General features: G+C 36.5%; 1 long non-coding RNA gene across 1 annotated transcript in view; it reads right to left on the reverse strand.

The window, feature by feature from the left end:
- Nucleotides 1-19626, reverse strand: part of LOC150085582 (uncharacterized) — a 115364-nt gene that overhangs the window by 29624 nt on the left and 66114 nt on the right. Inside the window, exon 2 of the long non-coding RNA XR_016546995.1 lies at nt 7037-7186. This is a non-coding gene — a long non-coding RNA (uncharacterized LOC150085582). The remainder of the gene's footprint in view (nt 1-7036; nt 7187-19626) is intronic.

The following is a 19626-nucleotide window of genomic DNA, read 5'->3' on the forward strand; positions in this document are numbered from 1 at the left end:
TTTTTAGGAGCATTAGCAACTAAGGCCATATTGCCAAATGAACTGCATTGGCACTGCACTAAGAATAGCACTTCATAGCATCTTTGTAGTTAAATATTTCCCCTGAATGTAGCATATAACCCCAGGGGCTCACATATGGGCTTGGCACACCCAGGGTCCTGAGCTGGATATAATCATTCTTCTCTTTCTTGGTGATTCCCTTCTACTTTTGAACTTTTGACTTCCTCTCTCACTCTCTCTCAGGGTAACTCAGGAATTTTTTTTTTTTTTTTTTTTTGGTTGGTTGGTGCAGCATAAGCCTCGGGCTTCATTGCACCATATAGCTAATAATAATAATAATATAAGACCATCCTCTCCACACATCGTGGAAAAGTTCTGGTTTGAATCCTGCCAATGATGTGAGGAATTTTTATGGGGATATTTTGTCTTGGGGGGAATGGCATCTTTCTCATGGAAACTCAGGTTTTAAAACAAACTGAAAAATATTTCACAGAACACATGCAATTTATAGATATAATATGGTTTCTTGCTAATGTGTGCTTAAAATCCCACAACAACAGTTAAATAATTAAAATTTAATTTACTCCAAACTTTTATTATTTTTTTTACATGTATTCACTTCCACGGAAATCTTAATATTTCATTCCTCGCCCTTCACAATAAGTTAGTTTAGTTTCCCTTTAGGACTACCCAGTTTTCCATTTATAACCAGAATGGCATGTCCTTAGAAAACATACATCGATCTCACCTGCTAAGTCAGGTTGATGTTTGTCCCATGCCTTTGGATATCTATACCAGGAACACCTTAAATTGCATTTTTTTCCCTTTTATTTTTAAACAAAAATTCAACTAACCAAAAAGAAGTTTTATTTCGTATCTAATTAAGGATAACAAACAAGCTCAAGTTCCACATGGTTAACAAACAACAAAAAATAAAATAAAATAAAACATGACATTGGCCGTTTCACTATTCGGCTGAAACTTTAAAGTGGAATTTAATTAGAAGCAAAGGGGACTGATAACATTTTCCTTCCTTATTTGTAAAAAATTCAAGCGACCCCCAATTAATGCGTATAGCAAGCCAGATGGATAAACAGATAGAAAGAAAGGTAAAATAAGCAACCGTTACATTAAACCGCCATCTTTATGATTAATCGCATATTGTTGCATAGCGATTTCTGGGATCAGCTGAACAAACATAGCTGCTGCGTTTCCAATTTTCGCGAACCCATGTTCCTATATCCAAATTTCTTTTGGATATATAGCTTATTATCCAACATAGCCCCAGTCACAGATATAGTTGTCAACTTTTGGGTCGGAGACTACGGCTTTCCTATAATTTCTCCGTCCTCCGGCTCAGGTTTCAAGTTCTCCGGCCGGCCCAACAAAGAGCCAGTATTAGGTACAAAAAAGTTAAATTTGCGACTTACAATAAAACTTTCTTCCCACGAATGCTACCAAAATACTTTTTTGCTCGTGCTCGAACCATACGTGAATGAACTTCTTATTGGTCGGCGGGAGCATGTTTACTTCCACCTTCCACTTCACAGAGTAGTAAACTACTCTGTATTCCACTTCATCATGAATTTACTATAGAAATTTTGACTAGTATCAAATGTACCTAAACGGTAACAACTACAACTCAATAGCAACCTTAACCCTTAACTTACGATCTTTGAAATATTGTGTCCCTAAACTCAGTGTTCAGTAGGTACAGTACTACGAAAAAGCCCTACACTTACTAGTACGGTTAGTTCAATTTGTATCTACATTTATAATATAAAAGTAATATATAATATATTTTATTGGTTTTGCGTAAATTTTTTTACTGGTTTGTTTGTTAAACTATAAAATCTTTAATCCTCCATAGATGTCAGATTCCGGAAGTGATAGTGATGAAAGGATGGGAATCGCGCAGTAAATTGAAATACGGGAAGGTTCTATACAAAGTGATGAGCGTAAGAAGAAATCCAAACATTATTTTACAAATTTCAAGGCCACTGGCTCAAACAATCGGAGTACAAAAGTTGGTTGACAAAGCAGAACAACTTTACTGCAAAATGTAAGTTGTGTGGCATAGCATTTTTAATAAAACACGACGGAGAAAGATCTGTGAAAAAGCACGAAAGAAGCAAACATCACAGGTATTTGTGAGTGCACAAAATCAAAGTATGTCAAAAGTAAACTTTGTGACTACAAAATCTTCTCAAACACATTTAAAAAATGTTATTGCCGAGCTAGCTATGGTTTACCATGCTGTGAAACACCAACACAGCTACATTAGCACTTGATTGTGGGATTAAGTTAAATGCCAAGATTTATAATGACAGTTGCCTTTCCAAACTAATCCACTGTGGTAAAACAAAAGCATCCAGTTACACTGAAAACGTACTTGTCCCAAAGTCGATAGAAATTGTTTTAAATGATTTAAAGAAAGATGACAAATGCTGCCGTTACTTTTCTGTTTCAACAGATGCATCCAATAGAAGCAATGAAAAATTTTTTCCGTTAATTGTGACTTATTTCGTACCTGAAAAACGGACTTTTTCTATACAGGGTGTCTCAAATATATTGGTACAAACGTTTAGGGGAGGTAGATAATATCTAAAGGAATGTGAATCGCATAGGAACGCATAACCAGAAATGTCACCGTACGTCGGTACACGGCGCTGTTCATCAATTCGCGAGAGGGAAAATTTCTGGTTTACTCATTCAGTAGTCGCCGCACGAAGAGCATGCATCGATATACGAACTGTGAGCTGGCAGACATGCACCTAGTGTATGGATTAGAAGAGGGCCCACACGGTGTGTGCCCCCATGCGGCATAACATCGCTTCGCAATAAATGTGTGGGCAGGTATGGTTGGTGACTGCTTAGTCGGCCCATACCTGTTACCATCCCGCATGAACTCCGCTAAATATCGGATCTTTCTTGAACAAGTTCTACCAGGGTTATATGACGATGTTCCAGCAAATGTGAGACGCAACATTTGGTTTCAACATGACGGGGCGCCTGCCCATTATGGAAGGTGTGTTCGTGACCATTTGAACAGGCGTTTTGGGCGTCGATGGATTGGCCGTGGTGGACTCGTTGCCTGTCCCCCACGCTCACCTGATTTATCGAGCCTTGATTTCTTTCTGTGGGGGGGGGAGCCCTCAAATCTATCGTGTATGAATCGCCTGTGGAGACGGAAATGGATCTCGTGGCGAGACTCGTCTCTGTTGCTGCTACTGTCAAAGAAACTCCAGGTGTGTTCAACCGTGTCCGCGAATCCATGCTGCGTCGGTGTCATGCATGCATCGCGTCTCATAGTGGAACCTTCGAGCATCTGTTGTAACATCATGAAATGCATCCATCTCGTACTCCATTGTTAATATTATGTCAAATAAATGTTTGCCACTAATTAATGTCTTGTGTCATTTCTGCTTCTTGTGCCTCTGCTACTACTTTCCCGTGACGTTTCCGGTTATGGGTTATTATTATTATTATTATTAATATCAATTTATTTCCGAAGAAATTGTCCTTTTACAGCTATGCAGCTAGAGGACATGAGTTATACACAGAGAAAAAACATAAAATACAGACATATGCATTGCATACAGAGCCAGATACAATATACGGCCTTAAACAGCCACTGGTGAAGATACAAAAACATAAAGTTATATGCGATTCACGTTCCTTTAGATGTTACCTACCTCCCATAAACGTTTGTACCAATATTTTTGAGACACCCTGCATAGATTTAATTTTAAAATATTAAATTTTTATGCAGACGATTATGAATCTTCAACATCAATTTATAATAAGATTATGGGTTGCCTAAATGCGCTAGATTTGTCCATTGACAACGTAACAGCTTTTAGTGCTGTCAATGCTAACGTAAATTATGGTGAAAAAAAAATATGATGTTAGTGTCCCCTGTAAATGATTACATCTACCCGTATATTTATTTTGTCTGTAAATTGCGTGTGTTCTCTGGTTGAGAACACACGCAATTTACAGACAAAATAAATGGTTGAGAACACCTGTTTTGCTGAACGAAAAACCATAGTTTCTGAGGAAAAAAACCTTGCTATCTACGCCTGAAACCGACTAAGTCAGCCAGGAGTGAAAAAAGCCCACTAAAGTTCCTCTCGTCATTGACTGAATTCGAATCCGAACCTTTTCCACCCGGTGTGGGGAGGACGGTGACGATACCACTGTGCTACCCACACAGACACGTAAATTATGGTGAGCATAATTCTGTTTTCCAGAAATTAAAGGATAAAAATCCTTTTTTTAATAAAAGCGAATTGTACTCGTCACGTTATCCATAACGCCGCAAAATATGGATGTAAGAAGTTATCGTTAGATTTAGAAACATTGGTCAATAAGATTTACTCCTAGTTCAGCAACACACACAAAAGGGAACTCAAAGAATGTTATGAATTTTTTTACTATGAACTTTGCCCAAATGGTAAAAAAACGTACCAACTAGGTGGCTTAGTTTAACCAAAGCAGTGGACAGACTCATTGCCTCTTGGCCCGATGTTAAATTGTATTTCCTACAACAAGGAGGAGAAGAAGAATGTGACTCATTCCTTTGGAATATTATTATTATTATTATTATTATTAGACATATGGTGACGATACCACTGTGCTACCCACGCAACATTTGGCGTGGGTAGCACAGTGGCTTGAGTGAAGTGGCACAGTGGCCTGATGAAGCCTGAGGCTTTTGCTGCACCAGCGAAAAAAAATATTTCTGAGTTACCCTGTGAGAGAGAGAGAGAGTCAGAAGTAGAAGGGAATCACCAAGGATGAGAAGAATGATGATATCCAGCTCAGGACCTTGGGTGTGCCAAGCCCATACTCACCAGATGTGAGCCCCTGGGGTTAAATATATTTAAGGATCAACAAGACAAAATCGAAGAAGATATGAATACTCCATCTTTCTATGAATTATACATATATTTTGCTTCTCATTTTCTAATCTATTTTAATTTTAGAAAGTGATTAAAATTTAACCCCAGGGGCTCACATCTGGTGAGTATGGGCCTGGCAAACCCAGGGTCTTGAGCCGGATATCATCATTCATTCTTCTCTTTCTTGGTGACTCCTCTCTCTCTCTCTCTCTCTCTCTCTCTCTCTCTCTCTCTCTCTCTCTCTCTCTCTCTCTCTGGGTAGCTCAGGATTTTTTTTTTTGGCTGGTGCAGCATAAGCCTCAGGCTTCCTTGTACCATATAATAATAATAATAATAATAATAATAATAATAATAATAATAATAATAATAGTGATAATAATAATATCGTCGGTGGAATTGCATGACGTAATGGTAAATCTAAAACAAAAGCTAGAAATTAGAATTCAGGATAATTTTTTTGGTGCAAAAACTAAAGGTTTTATACATAAATTCAAACCATATCAACAATAAAAATTTATTTCCGAGGCAAAGAGTGCTTACAAACGGAAACTTGATTATATATGTCGAAACTACAAGTTTGAATCGAATCCAATTCAATATTTATCATCTTTAAATATAAAAAAGCGAAATTTAAATTATGAATCTGTTTTAAAAGTAGCTGAATTCTTAAATTTAAATGTTGATGGATAGATACCCTGTGTACGATGAGATTTACAGTATAAATTTGAGTTTGCCAAATTTAAAAAGTGACAATATGACGAATGAGGCACTATGGGTAAATATATTCAAATCAATAGAAGTAGTAGCAATTAAAATGATTGTTGAAAAGGTCATGAGTATTCCTGTATATTTGTGGAAAGAATATTTTCGATGATGGAATCGGTATGGCATGCAGATCAAAACCGCATGCGAATCGAATTAGTGAAGGCAGAGCAGTGTATTCATATGGAATGCCAGGAATTTATTGAATTCCTTAAACAACCTGAACATATCCCATTCTTAAAGACTGCACAGGATCAAAAAAAAGTATAATTTTAAAAAATAAATATAACGTTTTTGTAACTTTGTTTTATGAAGCTTTATGAAATAAAGTTATTTTATTTTATTATCTTCTTTTATTCTAGGTTATTCCAAAACACACAGGAATCTGGATTTTAAGTCACATGTCAGATTACTTTGCGTGATCAGACGTCCCATTTTTGAGTAAGGTATTCACTGTCTCGACAAAAATTAAACGGAACGCAAGATAGTTCATTTTTTCCCAACAGTTCTGTTTTTCTTTTCAGAAGTTAAATGAAAATTTTATGCTATACACATTTTGTAAGTGATACTTTTTTTTTTTTTTGTCCCAAATTTTATTGGAAACTGGCACTAAACCATTTATAATCTCTTATAATATTCGGTTTTACAAGTAAGCTATATTATATTGTTTGGTTTTTAGGAGCATTAGCAACTAAAGGCACATTGCTCCGGGATATGCGGTTGTCATTCCCTGACCTTTCCGCATCCGGTGGTGACGGGCTCGAACTCCGGCTTAATCAAGAAACGTGTGCTACGACACTACTGTTCCTTCCCACCTGGCTACGGAGGCTCCTGCTATATTATATAGATAATGTTTCAGGTTAAAGGTAACTAAAGAAAATAACCGTATTAAAATGTGGTTTACAGCAACTTAAATCAAAGCAGAGTCACCTGTAGATATTTTGGGTTTGGAAAAAAAATTACGGTAGTGTGTTCGTGATGCACATGCGAACTACGCCCAACGTGTAGCATTTGCTGGCTAGACAGGTGTATCCCTTTATTTATTTATGATTATTATTATTTTTTTATCTGGTCTCCTTATATCACTACAGAATCCATACAGGAGCTGCGTCGTCTTTTAATTTGTAGTAACACTTTAACAAAATGAAATATATATATATATATATATATATATGTATACATATATATATATATGTATATAAGTCCCAAATAAATTGGTATTTTATCCTAGTCAATCATCCAAATTTATATACTGAAAATGAATGTTAAGAGAACCCCATTTTTCAAAAAAAAAATTTAAAGCAAATAACATTTAATGTTTGGGGGAAAAAAAAAAAAAAAAAGCGAATATTATACACCTGCATACTTACCCATCGCTGGTGATGATGGTGATGACTCTCTCCTTCATCGTATTCCAAGCTTGCCATTTTCTGAATGCTGTTTTATGTGTATTTCTTTGTTTTTGTGCTGCTTTTTTTTTTTTTCTTTTCTTTCCACTCTTTTTGCAATTACTGCAAAACCTATAAAAATAAACGATAATAGGTATAAACTAAAACGTGAGAGGGGTAGGTACAATTCTTCTCCCCGTTTGATTTTCGAACTCCCCTCCTCTGCTCTTTAATCACCTTCTCGTTTCCAACCGTAGAGCCTCCACTGATTCTTTTAGCTCTCAGGTGGTATGACAGCTTCCCCACCGGATTCAAGTCCCACATTATATTGTAAATATCAAAACCTTCTAGCATTTGGCGATCCACTGTTTGAAAACCACTGGTCTAAGTGACGCCCGCATTTTTATTTATTAATTAAAGCGGTCCCAGCCAACCAATGGCAACACCATTTTATTTTTTATTTATTTATTTATTATTATTTATTTATTTTATTTTTTATTTATTTATTTATTTTTTTATTATTTTTTATTTTCATTTTTTTATTTTATTTTTTTATTTATTTATTTTTATTTATTTATTTATTTATTGATTTTTTATTTTTTATTATTATTTATTTATTTTTTTTTTATTTTTAATTTTTTTATTTTATTTTTTTTATTTATTTTTTTTTAAATTTTTTTATTTTATTATTATTATTTTATTTTATTTTATTATTTTATTATTTTATTTTTTTATTATTATTATTTATTTTTATTTTTTTATTTTATTTTATTTTTTTTTTTTTATTTATTTATTTTATTTTTTTTTTTTTATTTTTTTTTTTTTTAGGCCCTTGCCACTGAAATCTTAGGAAATTAGGTGGCAGGGCCTGCCAGAGTAATTACTTCTAATGCGATCCCTCTATGCTTGACCTGCCTCCTCGGGGTTAAGTGTGGGCAACGGAGGGTCCCACTAGGGGCCCAACGGCTAAAAGGTCAGAGGAACAACACAACATGACACTACACAACATAAACATGTACCTTACACTTTTTAAAATCTCTGGCCTTCACAGTGTTCTGTGTTTCACAAACAGAGTACACAACACGGAGATGGGGGAAACCCCTTGGGCCGTTAGACAATGAACACTTTACACTTTACACTTTTACCACTGTCAGTTACACATAATATAGCAGTACTCTTATATACTTCCTCTCCGTTTTGCCCAAGTACAGGGAGGGAAAAACTGCCATGACCAAAAAAGATTGATATGAACAAAATGAGAATAATAAAATTACATAAAAAACAAATATACATATAATTAAATTTCAGATAAAATCCAAACTTCATTGGAAAGAACTACATCTGTCCACAGTCTGTTGGAAAGCCAGCAGCAATAGGAGCTGCCGAGAATATAAATGCCAGCACAAAAAGCTGGAGTTGCAGTGGATATAGCAGACTCATGCCTCCACCAAAGAAAAGCCTTTCAGAAAGATTTCAGAACTTTATGTAATAAAGTTCACAGAACTCTATGTAATTCGGCACTGCACCATACCGCATTACAAATCCAAGGGTTTCAGATACAGAAGAGTCTTCCGCCTAAGAAATATTTCAGTCGCAAAGGCTTGGAAACCAAGAAGTTCTCTTTTTTATCAACTAGAATTGTCTCGCAGCCTTCTGCCATGAGATTGAGATTATTCATCCGAGATACCAATTCAATTTATAGATCGCTGTACTCCTCACAGCTGTACATATGTTTCCATGATTCTCTTTCGCCACAATGGCAACTAGATATTTCAGTGATTCCTAAATCATGCAACTTTGCATTAATCGAACCATGACCAGTCAATAAGAACATAGCTTGTAAGTTTGGTGCAAATCATTTAAATTTTATCGAGGCTTCAATTCTTAAATCTAGGAAAAAATTTAGTGTAATCTGCCCTTTATCACAAACACTCCAATGTCAAATCTGGAACGCTTTTACCAAAGCGTCCCAGATTCTTGCCCCCTTTCTTTCCTGGGATCTGTTAAGATGTCCGCCTCTATATTCAGAAAAGAACAAGGAATGCCACGACGGACGAAGTAAGCCAACGGGCAATACACCAAATGCAGATCAATAGGCAATTTTCCAGTCACAACCTGCAAAGCTGCGGTCGACACAGTTCTCTATGCCATGCTTGTCCTAAGGAGTATGACTCTTCGAATGGAACTGAGCTTTCTAGTAAATACTTTGCCATTTACACCCGCTCAAACAAAATTGGTGCACCATACGTTACCATGGGGATAAATATACATTCATATAGTAAGTTCAGGGCCTTAGTAAAAACCAGTAACTACCTACCTAAAATTCCCTCCCATAATTGCTCCTTCACCATTTCTCGGATATTAGATATTAAACTCTGCGCGGACTTAGAGAATCACCTGTGTGGAAAGGAGACATGGGTTTGAATCTCTTCCATTACAGGGAGGAAACTCCCATTTTAGATATATTCTAATATTTGATATTAGAATAACTAAAGACTTCTTAAATGGCACTTACATTTCTATTGATTCATGAAATGTTTAAAATGTTTGATAAATAAATGGAAGATTTAATTTCACTAAGAGATATTTATAAAATGTAAACGTAAACATTGCAACTAATGCACTAATCATAACTAATGCACTTAGTGAAAATAAGGCGAACTAAATAGTAATCAAGAATCAAAGCTCATTTTACTTTTTAGACAAAGCTGGTCACATGATTTATTCGCCTCCAGAAAGTTGTGACGTTTCATATGCATAAAAATTGTGTGCAAAAGAAGTAATTGCGTACATCATCTTCGAATTCGAAGATGATGTACGCAATTACTTCTATTAACATTACATTATCTCCTCTAATGCGCGAATTTACACCAATAAGGAGAAGGCTTCGATTACGATATTGACAAGAGTAGAAAGAACTGTTATTAACAAGCCAGTAAATTCAGAAATGAAATAATTCAAGATGTACTAATTTCATCTACACTGAATTAGGAAGTTGTTTATATGTGTGCAGAGCCCTTCGTGACAGTATAGGTGTGGGTTCAAGTCCCGTCGCAGACAAGACGAATTTCTAAAGGCTTATTCAATCGAAGATGTAGTTAGCCAATAACGGGAGAAGGGAGTAGAATTTCCTCCCGAGTATTTCGGGTTTTTTTCAGCCCGCACAACATGTAAATCGGCCTGTGAACACACACTTCTACAGACATAAAACATATGGCTCAACATTAGCCGAGTGGTCAGAGGCGAGGGCGCATACACGTAAGTACACGTGCTTTGAGTGACAGTGGTTCAAGCCTGCATGACTACAAAATACGGTTCTGTTTCTTGTATTCTTCTATCTTGTGAAGTCATAACCGTGTGGTCGTCCCGGAGTATAAATAGAAAATTTATTTTTATTTTTTCTAAGTGGCTGATGCGTGTAAACACGGCCAACAACGTTATCTGTATGCAAAAGAACCCACAATTAAATATTTTGGTGGGCAACGGGAACTATGTATAAAACCAAACAGATTTTTGCGATGCGTGCAATGAAGTAACATGCAAACTTATGAGCCCTCGCGGTAGCACAGTTGGTAGGATCGCCGTCTTCCCCACACCGGATGGAAAAAACCTGAATTCGAATCCCGTCGATGACGGGAGGAATTTTTATAGACTTTTTTTCGCAACGTGGCTGAATTAGTCAATCTCAGGCGAAAGCAGCATGGTTTTTTATCCCGGAAACTCGGGTTTTTCGTCCAGCAAAACAGAAAATCAACTTCAGAACACACGCAGTTGTTCACGCAGTAGTATACAGACAACATACACGGAGAAATATGGCCTTTAGTCGCTCATGCTCCTAAAACCCAAGAACAAGTAAACTTATGAAGGGGAAAAACGTTTGCCGTGTGCAGGAAACGACACGACGACAAAATTATCGTCACTCCTAACTGTAGGGTGTTGCTCTCGGAGCATAAACAGAAATTTTATTTTGTTTATTTAAAATTTATAGTGAAATTCACAAGCTAAAGCAATATTATGTCACTACTCACGATCCGTCCATACCATCGGTTGTCAATCACCTGATTGACAAGGATGGCAGGGAATACTTACAAAACTTCTGCGATATATAAATATCGTATAAATATAAATAAATATAAGCTAAGCGCTGTTTACAGCACATCGTTAATTTTGTGCAAAAATTAACGCTAAAAATTATATTAGGAATTAATATGAGGCTATATTATACAGGAACTATTATTATTATTATTATTATTATTATTATTATTCATATGGTTGTGTTTTTTTTTGCCTGGTGCAGCTGGTGCATTAAAAAAAAAAAAAAAAATGGGAGCAGTAGAAGGAAATCACTAAGAAAGAGAAAAATGATGATATCCAGCTCAGCTCAGAACCTCAAGTGTGCCAAGTCCATACTCATCAGATATTAGCCCCTGGGGGTAATATACAAGTACAGTATTATTTACAGAAGTATATTCCCTGAAGTCTCTGGCTTCCTACCGTGACGAAAATTATGTACCGTTCACTTCATTATTTATTGGCTATAACATATTCAATAAAGATTTATTCATTTATATATGCCATGCTATAGTTTTCGTTTTAGTATTAGTATTAGTAATGGCCACATGGTGCAAGGAAGCCTATAGCTTATGCTGCATCAGCCAAAAAATAAAAAATAATAATAAAACAAAATAACAAAAATAAATAAAATAAAATGATAAGAATAAAAACAAATTAATGATAATAATAAGAAAATAAAAATAAAAATAAATTCCGAAGAAATTCCTTTGTAGAAGATGTCGCGAACGGGTTATTTCCGTCTGAACACTCTTTGCCTACAAAGACTTTTGCTTAAAATACCTGCAAGAAGAGTTTTATATATTATATTATATAAAACTCTTCTTACGGAATAAGCAAGCCCTGAGGCATAAAATGTTACTCATCTGAGCCAAGTGTTTTTATGGTAGGTTTAATTGTTATTAGGCAATGTATACATAAAAGTCCAAGCTTCAGGGTTAAAAAAGGCGAACCCATCGTAGTGCAGTGCCACAGTTGTTCCAACCCCCCAATGATTTATTTTAGAGGTTCTAAAATGTGCGCCAGGGCCCTAGACTTACCATATACGACATCTACCGTAACCAACTCGCTCAACAAAACAGCCTCACTCTCAGGTCAGTGAAAACAGCCCGCAAAGGCTTTTCCTATTATTTCCGATGGGAAATATCCGTCAACTTTCTCAGCGATGAACCGGACTTAGGCCATCAGCGTTGATTGTGGGATTCGGGTTATGTATAATGAGGGATTGAGATCGAACCCATACCTTCACAAAAATGAATAAATAAAATAAAATAAAATAAATAATAGCCCATTATTAATCACTGTGCTGGCATATCGGCTGTAATAAGAGTTACTTAATCATCCAATTTCCATTAGCTTCAGAACATAAAAAGTTATATAAAGCTGCCCATTTAGCAACACCAATCAGTTACAGCAAAATTTTATCTTTTATCGTAGCTTACTCCAGTCACGATCGCCGGAGTAAAAACAGCTCTGATTGTTAACCAAATGTGTTAAAGAAGAACAGAAATCTTCGTGGGCTCCCTACAAAATAAGTAGACACATTAGAGCCGTAGCAGCTTATGTGCCATTAAACCTCCATAACAACAACAACAAAGTAAGTCCAGAAAAACCTTTTCCGGTGCTTCTTCTTAATTCCATTACTGATATTCTAAGATTGAACAAGTAACGCTAATGTAAAGACATAGCCACTATTCCAAGAATGAGCGCAATTCAACTAAGAATTTTTCGCTTTCGGTACATCCGCCATCAGACACCACAGCCCAGTCCCAGATTTGTACCTGCACTGTTTCACATTCCATAAGGTAACTACTACAAGTCCACTTGTCATAAAACATGCCATGTGACCATTAAAAGTTTTATGCAAACCAAGCTTCCAGCAAATTATGTCAGTTATCGGACATTCAAAATTAATAATCGGTAGAAGTTTTATGCCGCAACCCTTAGTATGACATCTATAATTTTCATAACTCTGAAAATATTACGAAAATTTTAATATGACAAAACTGAAAAAAAAAATTAGGTAAATTTGGAATAGTGTACCCCTCGGCGTGACCAACCAACGGTCGAAATGAATCACGTGATTGCTCCACCTGTCACTTGCAAGTCACAGAGAAAAGTCTCCGGACAAATAAAGTCACGTGACACAAAATGGCAAAAATGGTTGCAATTAGAAACAAAACAAAAAAAAAAAAAAACACACAATAAAGAAACAAAATGAAAAGCCAATAACTTAATTAAAAAATACAACTTCTTTCTGGGGGCTCCTGCTAATATTCCAAACTACCAAATCGTACAATCACTGCAACAAAACAAATCAAATCGTAAAGAAAGCATATAAACACCAAGAAAACAAACAAAAACAATTACCTGATCAGTGGAATACAGGCGCCTCCGTAGCCAGGTGGGAAGGAGCAGCAGTGCGTAGCACACGCTTCTTGATTAAACCGGGGTGCGAGCCCGTCACCACCAAATACGAAGGATGCGGAAAGGTCATGGAATGACCACTGCATATCCTGGAGCAATATGGCCATAGTTGCTAATGCTCCTAAAAACCCCAACAACAGCGGAATGCCCTCAACCACTGTCCTCGCCTGCCGGCTTGTCAAAATCAAAAAACTTACACTACTTTTACTTGAATCCTTCCCGAATTAGTGGAGTAAACTAACCTATCCGTTTTTCATTAAAATGAAAATCTATTAAAAAACCCACACTTCTCTTGCTTGAATCCGTCCCGAATTAGTGGCGCAACTAACCTACCCTTTTTTTCACTAACAAAAATATAAGTCGATTAAAAACACGACTTTCATTTTTGAAAGTCGTCTTTTTAATTCTACTTCTAATTACGTGTTTTTACTAAAAACACGTAATTAGAAGTAAAAAACACAAGTGTTTTTTACTTCTAATTACAACTATTTTTCTCAGTTCACGTCCTTCACGTAATCTTCTGTTCGTCACGTAGCCTTTCCCTGTAACTCGTCACGGAACACGAGGGGTACCCGATACTAAATTTCAGCCAAAATTTGAAGTTATTCATTTTTAAGTGCTTGCGTTTTCGTTAACAGGGTATGGAAACGGCTTTTTAGAATTAAGGCGAATGATTTATTTACGAAGTTCTAGGAGGACAGACCTAATTCGCAGTAATATCAGTATAGGCGGTCACAACAGCTTTGGAACTAGGAGGACAGGGTTTATCTGCATTACCTCAATTTCCTGCTCTTGTTACTCCTCTACTATTATTAATCATTCTAAGCAGCAGGAATTATTGGCACTGAATTCTCATCCTATGAGAGATCAATATCGCTACTTCCGCTACGAAAATATTTACTCGAATACCTCGATTTTAACGGACTGTGCGGATGCCTCTTCACTAATTCAGATTGTCCGTTAAATTCGAACTAAATATAGATAATTGTAAAAAATTAATTATGAAATTAAAAACATTAGACAATGCTGTATTTTTCTATACGTATTGTGAGTGTAGAGTGCGTTTAGTGTCAAACGGCACCAAGTTCCCCCCCCCCCCCCCATATCCGCTTAGTATACATTGTGGGTGTGAAACAGAACACTGTCAATGCCAGAGGTTTAAAGGTATATGGGTTTTGTATATATGTAGTGTCGTGTGCCGTTGTTTCTCTGGTCATTTAACCGCTGAGCCCCTAATGGGTCCCAACGTTGCCTACACTCCGCCCCGTAGAGGCAGACCGGGCTAGCCGAGTGGGTAAAGTACCTGCCCGGCAACCCAAAGGTCGCGGGTTCGATTCCCGCCTCGGGCTTGGATCAAAGTACTGCAAAAACCTTGGGAGGTGCAATATGGCCACAGAAGCCGATGTGCCAACAACTACCAAATCAATCGTAGAGGCAGACCAGGTACACCAGTATTATAATTAAGATTCTTAGCAAAGCTTATTATCTTAGTACTCACCTCTATATCTGTATTGGTTAGGGTTAAATTTACATAAAGGAAAGTAATTTTTAATAGATTAATTAATTTAAGAACATGTCTCTAGGAAGAGGAAGTGTACAACCTTTTCCAGGTTGTCATTTATAAAATTATATGAAGAAGATTCGCGTGTTGAAAAACCAATGGCAATTATCGTTAATGCATTTATATTTGTAATAATGACTAATTTTACAGCTTAAAGTTTGAAGTACTGTTGATTATCTATTAAGATTCTTAGCAAAGCTTATTACTCGCCTCTTCTTCATATAATTTTATAAATGACAACTAGGAAAAAGTGGCATACTTCCTCTTCCTAGAGACATGTTTTTAAATTAATATATCTATTAAAAATTACTTTCCTTTATGTAAATTTAATCCTAACCAATACGGATCTAGAGGTGAGAACTAACATAATAAGCTTTGCTAAGAATCTTAATAGATAATCAACAGTACTTCAAGCTTTCATCTGTAAAATTAGTCATCACCAGTATTATAGTTATTTACTCTGGCAGGTCCTACCACCTAATTTCCTGAGATTTCAGTGGCTAAGACCTAAGAAAAAAAAAAAAAGAAGCCGCTACAGATAGGGGTCAGCCAAAAGAAATACTGGTTATGCGATTTGATGTTGCTATTAAGTTTTTGGGTGTAGGGCTCAAGTAAATTTAGGGATGATTCGGACGCTGGTTAGAGAAAGTTAGAGAAAGAGAGGGAGAGGGAGACTGAAGGCTGGGGGGGGGAAAGACAGAGGTAAGGGGTCCATAGAGAAGATGACCCCCAAAACAGTGGAGCAGGTGCATGCCCCACCAGAGGGAAAAGAGGGGTGGCGGGGGGGAGGAGACCAGTGGTAACCTCATTGGGTGGAGGACCACATTGTTCCTCTGGTCATTTAGCCGCTGGCGAGTCTGATATGTCAGTTCTTGTGGTCACACTTGGGACTGTACATCATGTGTCCCGTCCGATGTATACAGGTCACTACGAAGGCACGTCATTTAGTTTACGACACATTGGTATACCCCGGATGTCCCCAAGGCTCCATACTGGGGCCTGTGTGTTAGAATCTTGTATTACATCAGTGGCTCTCTTGGAGTCTTGAACACTGTTATTTTATAGCATACGCGGATGATTTGGGTAATTTGTGTTCCAGGGTCTTCAAGATTGGTCTTGGAGACAAGGATTAAGAAAATATTGGAGGATCTGACTCAATGGGTTACATTACATAAGTAGAATATCTCTATAACAAAAACTAAGCTGATGGTTTTCAAAGGGGCTTTCAATTATGATCGTCCACCTACTGCATGTATATAAAATAAACAAATAGCGTATTAAAACCAATAAGTATTTAGGAATAACTATAGATGATAAGTTAAGTTTTACAGAACATGTAGAAAATTTAGCTAATAAAGTAAGAACATTTAGTGCTGCTATAATTAGGATAACCAGAACAGAATGGGGGTTAAATAAAAAAAAACTCTTATACAGTGTTGTATTATAAGGCTGTTTTCCTGCCAATTGTTTCATATGCTGCTGGTATTTGGTTTAGGAGGCCAAATATTGTTAGAATAAAAAATAAATTAAATTCCATGCAGAGGGTGATGTTATTAGCAATTAATCAAGTATGTAGGACGGTTTCGATAAATGCCTTTTAGGTGATAGCTGGTGTTACCCCTGGATTTGCATGTGATATATAGAGGGATGGTGTATCATTTAAAGAAGAGTAGGGAAGTTAGCCTTATGAGAATAACTTCTAATACATCTGTTAATATGAAAATTGATACAAAAAGAATTTTAAATGAATTATATAATATATGGCAATATAAGTGGAACGACAGTACGACTGGCCTAGCCACAAAATACTTTTTGCCTATTTGTCATTAAACTATTTGTTCGCTATTTGTCATTAAACAAAAAAATTAGATTGGTTTTTCCCAGCTATGACGGCTTCTTTTATATTGACAGGGCATCATCATCATCATCATCAGCCATTTTCAATTCACTGCAGGATGAAGGCCTCTCCAGCAACTTTTCAGTTCCTTCTGTTTTGAGCACTGGCCATCCATTTACTACCCACAAACTCATGAATTTCATCTATCCATCTCGGCTTTTGTCTTCCAGCTCCTCTTGGGTACCATTCTGTTATTTTCTTAGTCCATCTGTCATCATGTCTTCGAGCTATGTGTCCTGCCCAGGACCATTTTAGTTCTTTAGTTTTGATAAGAATTTCCTTTACTTGAGTTTGTTGCCTAATCCGTGTGTTTCTCTTCTTATCTAACAGTCGTATTCCCAATATAATTCGTTCCATACTTCGCTTGTAGTTCTCAGCTTCTCTTCCATTCTTTTGGTGAGTGCCCAAGTTTCACTTTCATAAGTCATTGTGGGGAGTATACATTGGTTCATTTTTTTACATTTCAGACAAACTGGGATATTGCTCTTCAGTATATGACTATATTTCCTGAAAGCTATCCATCCAAAATTTATTCTTCTCTTGATTTCCAGCCATTTATCCTTATTACATTTAATAACTTGTCCCAGATAAGTATATGACTCCACCTTTTCAATTACTGCTCCTTTAATCATTATGTCCGTTTCTGTGGCACACTTGTTCATCATTACTTTTGTTTTAGCCATATTCATCTTTAGTCCAAAATATTTACTAACTGTGCATAACTGATTAAGATTTTCCTCTAATTCTTTGGAATCGTGGCTTATGACCACAATGTCATCTGCAAATCTAAATGGTTTCGCAGAAAGGAGTCACATTGACTCCTTTCTGCGACCAGTCTAATCTTCTGAAAGCTTCCTCAAGGGCAGCAGTAAACAGCTTCGGAGATATTGTGTCTCCTTGTCGAACTCCTTTCTCGATTTTAAATTTCCTACTGTCTTTGTCTAGTCTAATAAAGGAGGTAGTGTTCTCATATATTTTCTTCAAAATCGTAATATATGGGGTATCTATGCCTTGTCTTTCCAGTGCCCGAAACATTGCCTTATGTTGAATGGAGTCAAATGCCTTTTCATAATCCACAAATGCCAGGCATAATGGTGTTTTATATGCATTTATTTTCTCCATTAGCTGTGACATTACGTGAAGGTGATCCATAGTTGAGAATCCTGTCCTAAAGTCAGCTTGCTCTTTCTTTAGCTTTAGCATTAGCATCAGTCGAGGCATATGATGCAAGAAAGCAAGCTTATGCAGCATCAGCCAAAAAAAAAAAAAAAACACTTCCATTTCACCCTTCCGTTCATTTGAAATACCTGTCCAGCTGAGCCTTACATTTATTTAGGCTATCAACTTCCACAACAAGGGATGGAAGTCTGTTCCACCAACCAACTACCCGCTGGCTGATATAAATCCTTTGTTTTCCCTTAATGCTTGTTCTACTTTTCTTGTGGTAAATCTTCTTATGTCCTCTCTGAGTCTCTTCCTAATGGCTTTGCATAACTCAGTAAACTCAATTTTTATCTTGTCAGTGTTTATCCTGCTCTTCATTTGTCGTCTTCGGTTCATCATGACAAGTGTTTCTTGACTAATTTTTTTCTTCTTTGGATATCTTTTTCCCTATAGGTTTCTTGGGCTTTATCACTTTCGGAAAGTTGTAATATTCCTTGTCGATATCTTGGTCCTGAGCAGTCTGCAGAAGCTCAAACTTGTTCTTAAGTTGCAGTACATACTGCTTTTTCTCCTCTTCTGTTATCTCAAAGACCTTTGTATTATTTACTCGAGTCAGTTTTTTCCTTTCCTACATCTATATAAAGTGTACATCTTACCATTCTGTGATCATTTCCAACATTTACCTTATTCAGGACGGTAACATCATTCACAATATATCTTCTGTTAGTGAGGATGAGGTCGATTTCATTATTTGAAATGTGAGGATGAAGTCGATTTGACTTGTTAATCCATTTGGACCCTTCCATGTCCACTTTCTGTTCACCCTTTTCTTGAAAAAGTGTTCATTACTGACAATCCTTGAGATTCTGCAAATTCCACAAGTCTTTCGCCTCTTTCATTTCTTTCACCGATTCCAAAATTTCCTCTAGTTCCCCTTTCTGTGCTGTTTTGTCTTTTTCCAACCTTAGCATTGAAGTCCCCCATAATAATAGTGTAGTGGGTTTTCTGTACATCTAGAAGACTCTCAATTTCGGTGTACATTTCTTCAACCTCTTCACCATCATGGCTCGATGCATAAATCATTATAACCTTTAGCTTGTACCTCTTAGAAATCTTGAATATTAGTCTTGACACCCTTGGTGATGTACTTTTGAATTCCAAAATGTTTTTTTTTTTATATCTTTATGAACCAGAAACCCAACTCCACCTTCACTCCTTTCACTGTTTCAATTGGTGTACAGCAGATTTCCACTTGATAAACTTATAAGTGATTCCTTTCTTCTTCTTGTTTCAGCCAAACCGATGATATTCCAATTCACATTTTCTAATTCCTTTTCCAACTCTAATATCCTGTCTTCACCGATGAGTGATCTTACGTTGTAACAGGCCAAGTTCAGTTTCTGTGCATGGCAGCCTGGTAGTACCCAGAGATTCTTAGCACCCTCTGCTTCC

This window comes from Mastigoproctus giganteus, chromosome 5 (assembly GCF_048544385.1).
Source record: "Mastigoproctus giganteus isolate SK-2022 chromosome 5, ASM4854438v1, whole genome shotgun sequence".
Classification (NCBI taxonomy): Eukaryota; Metazoa; Arthropoda; class Arachnida; order Uropygi; family Thelyphonidae; genus Mastigoproctus; species Mastigoproctus giganteus.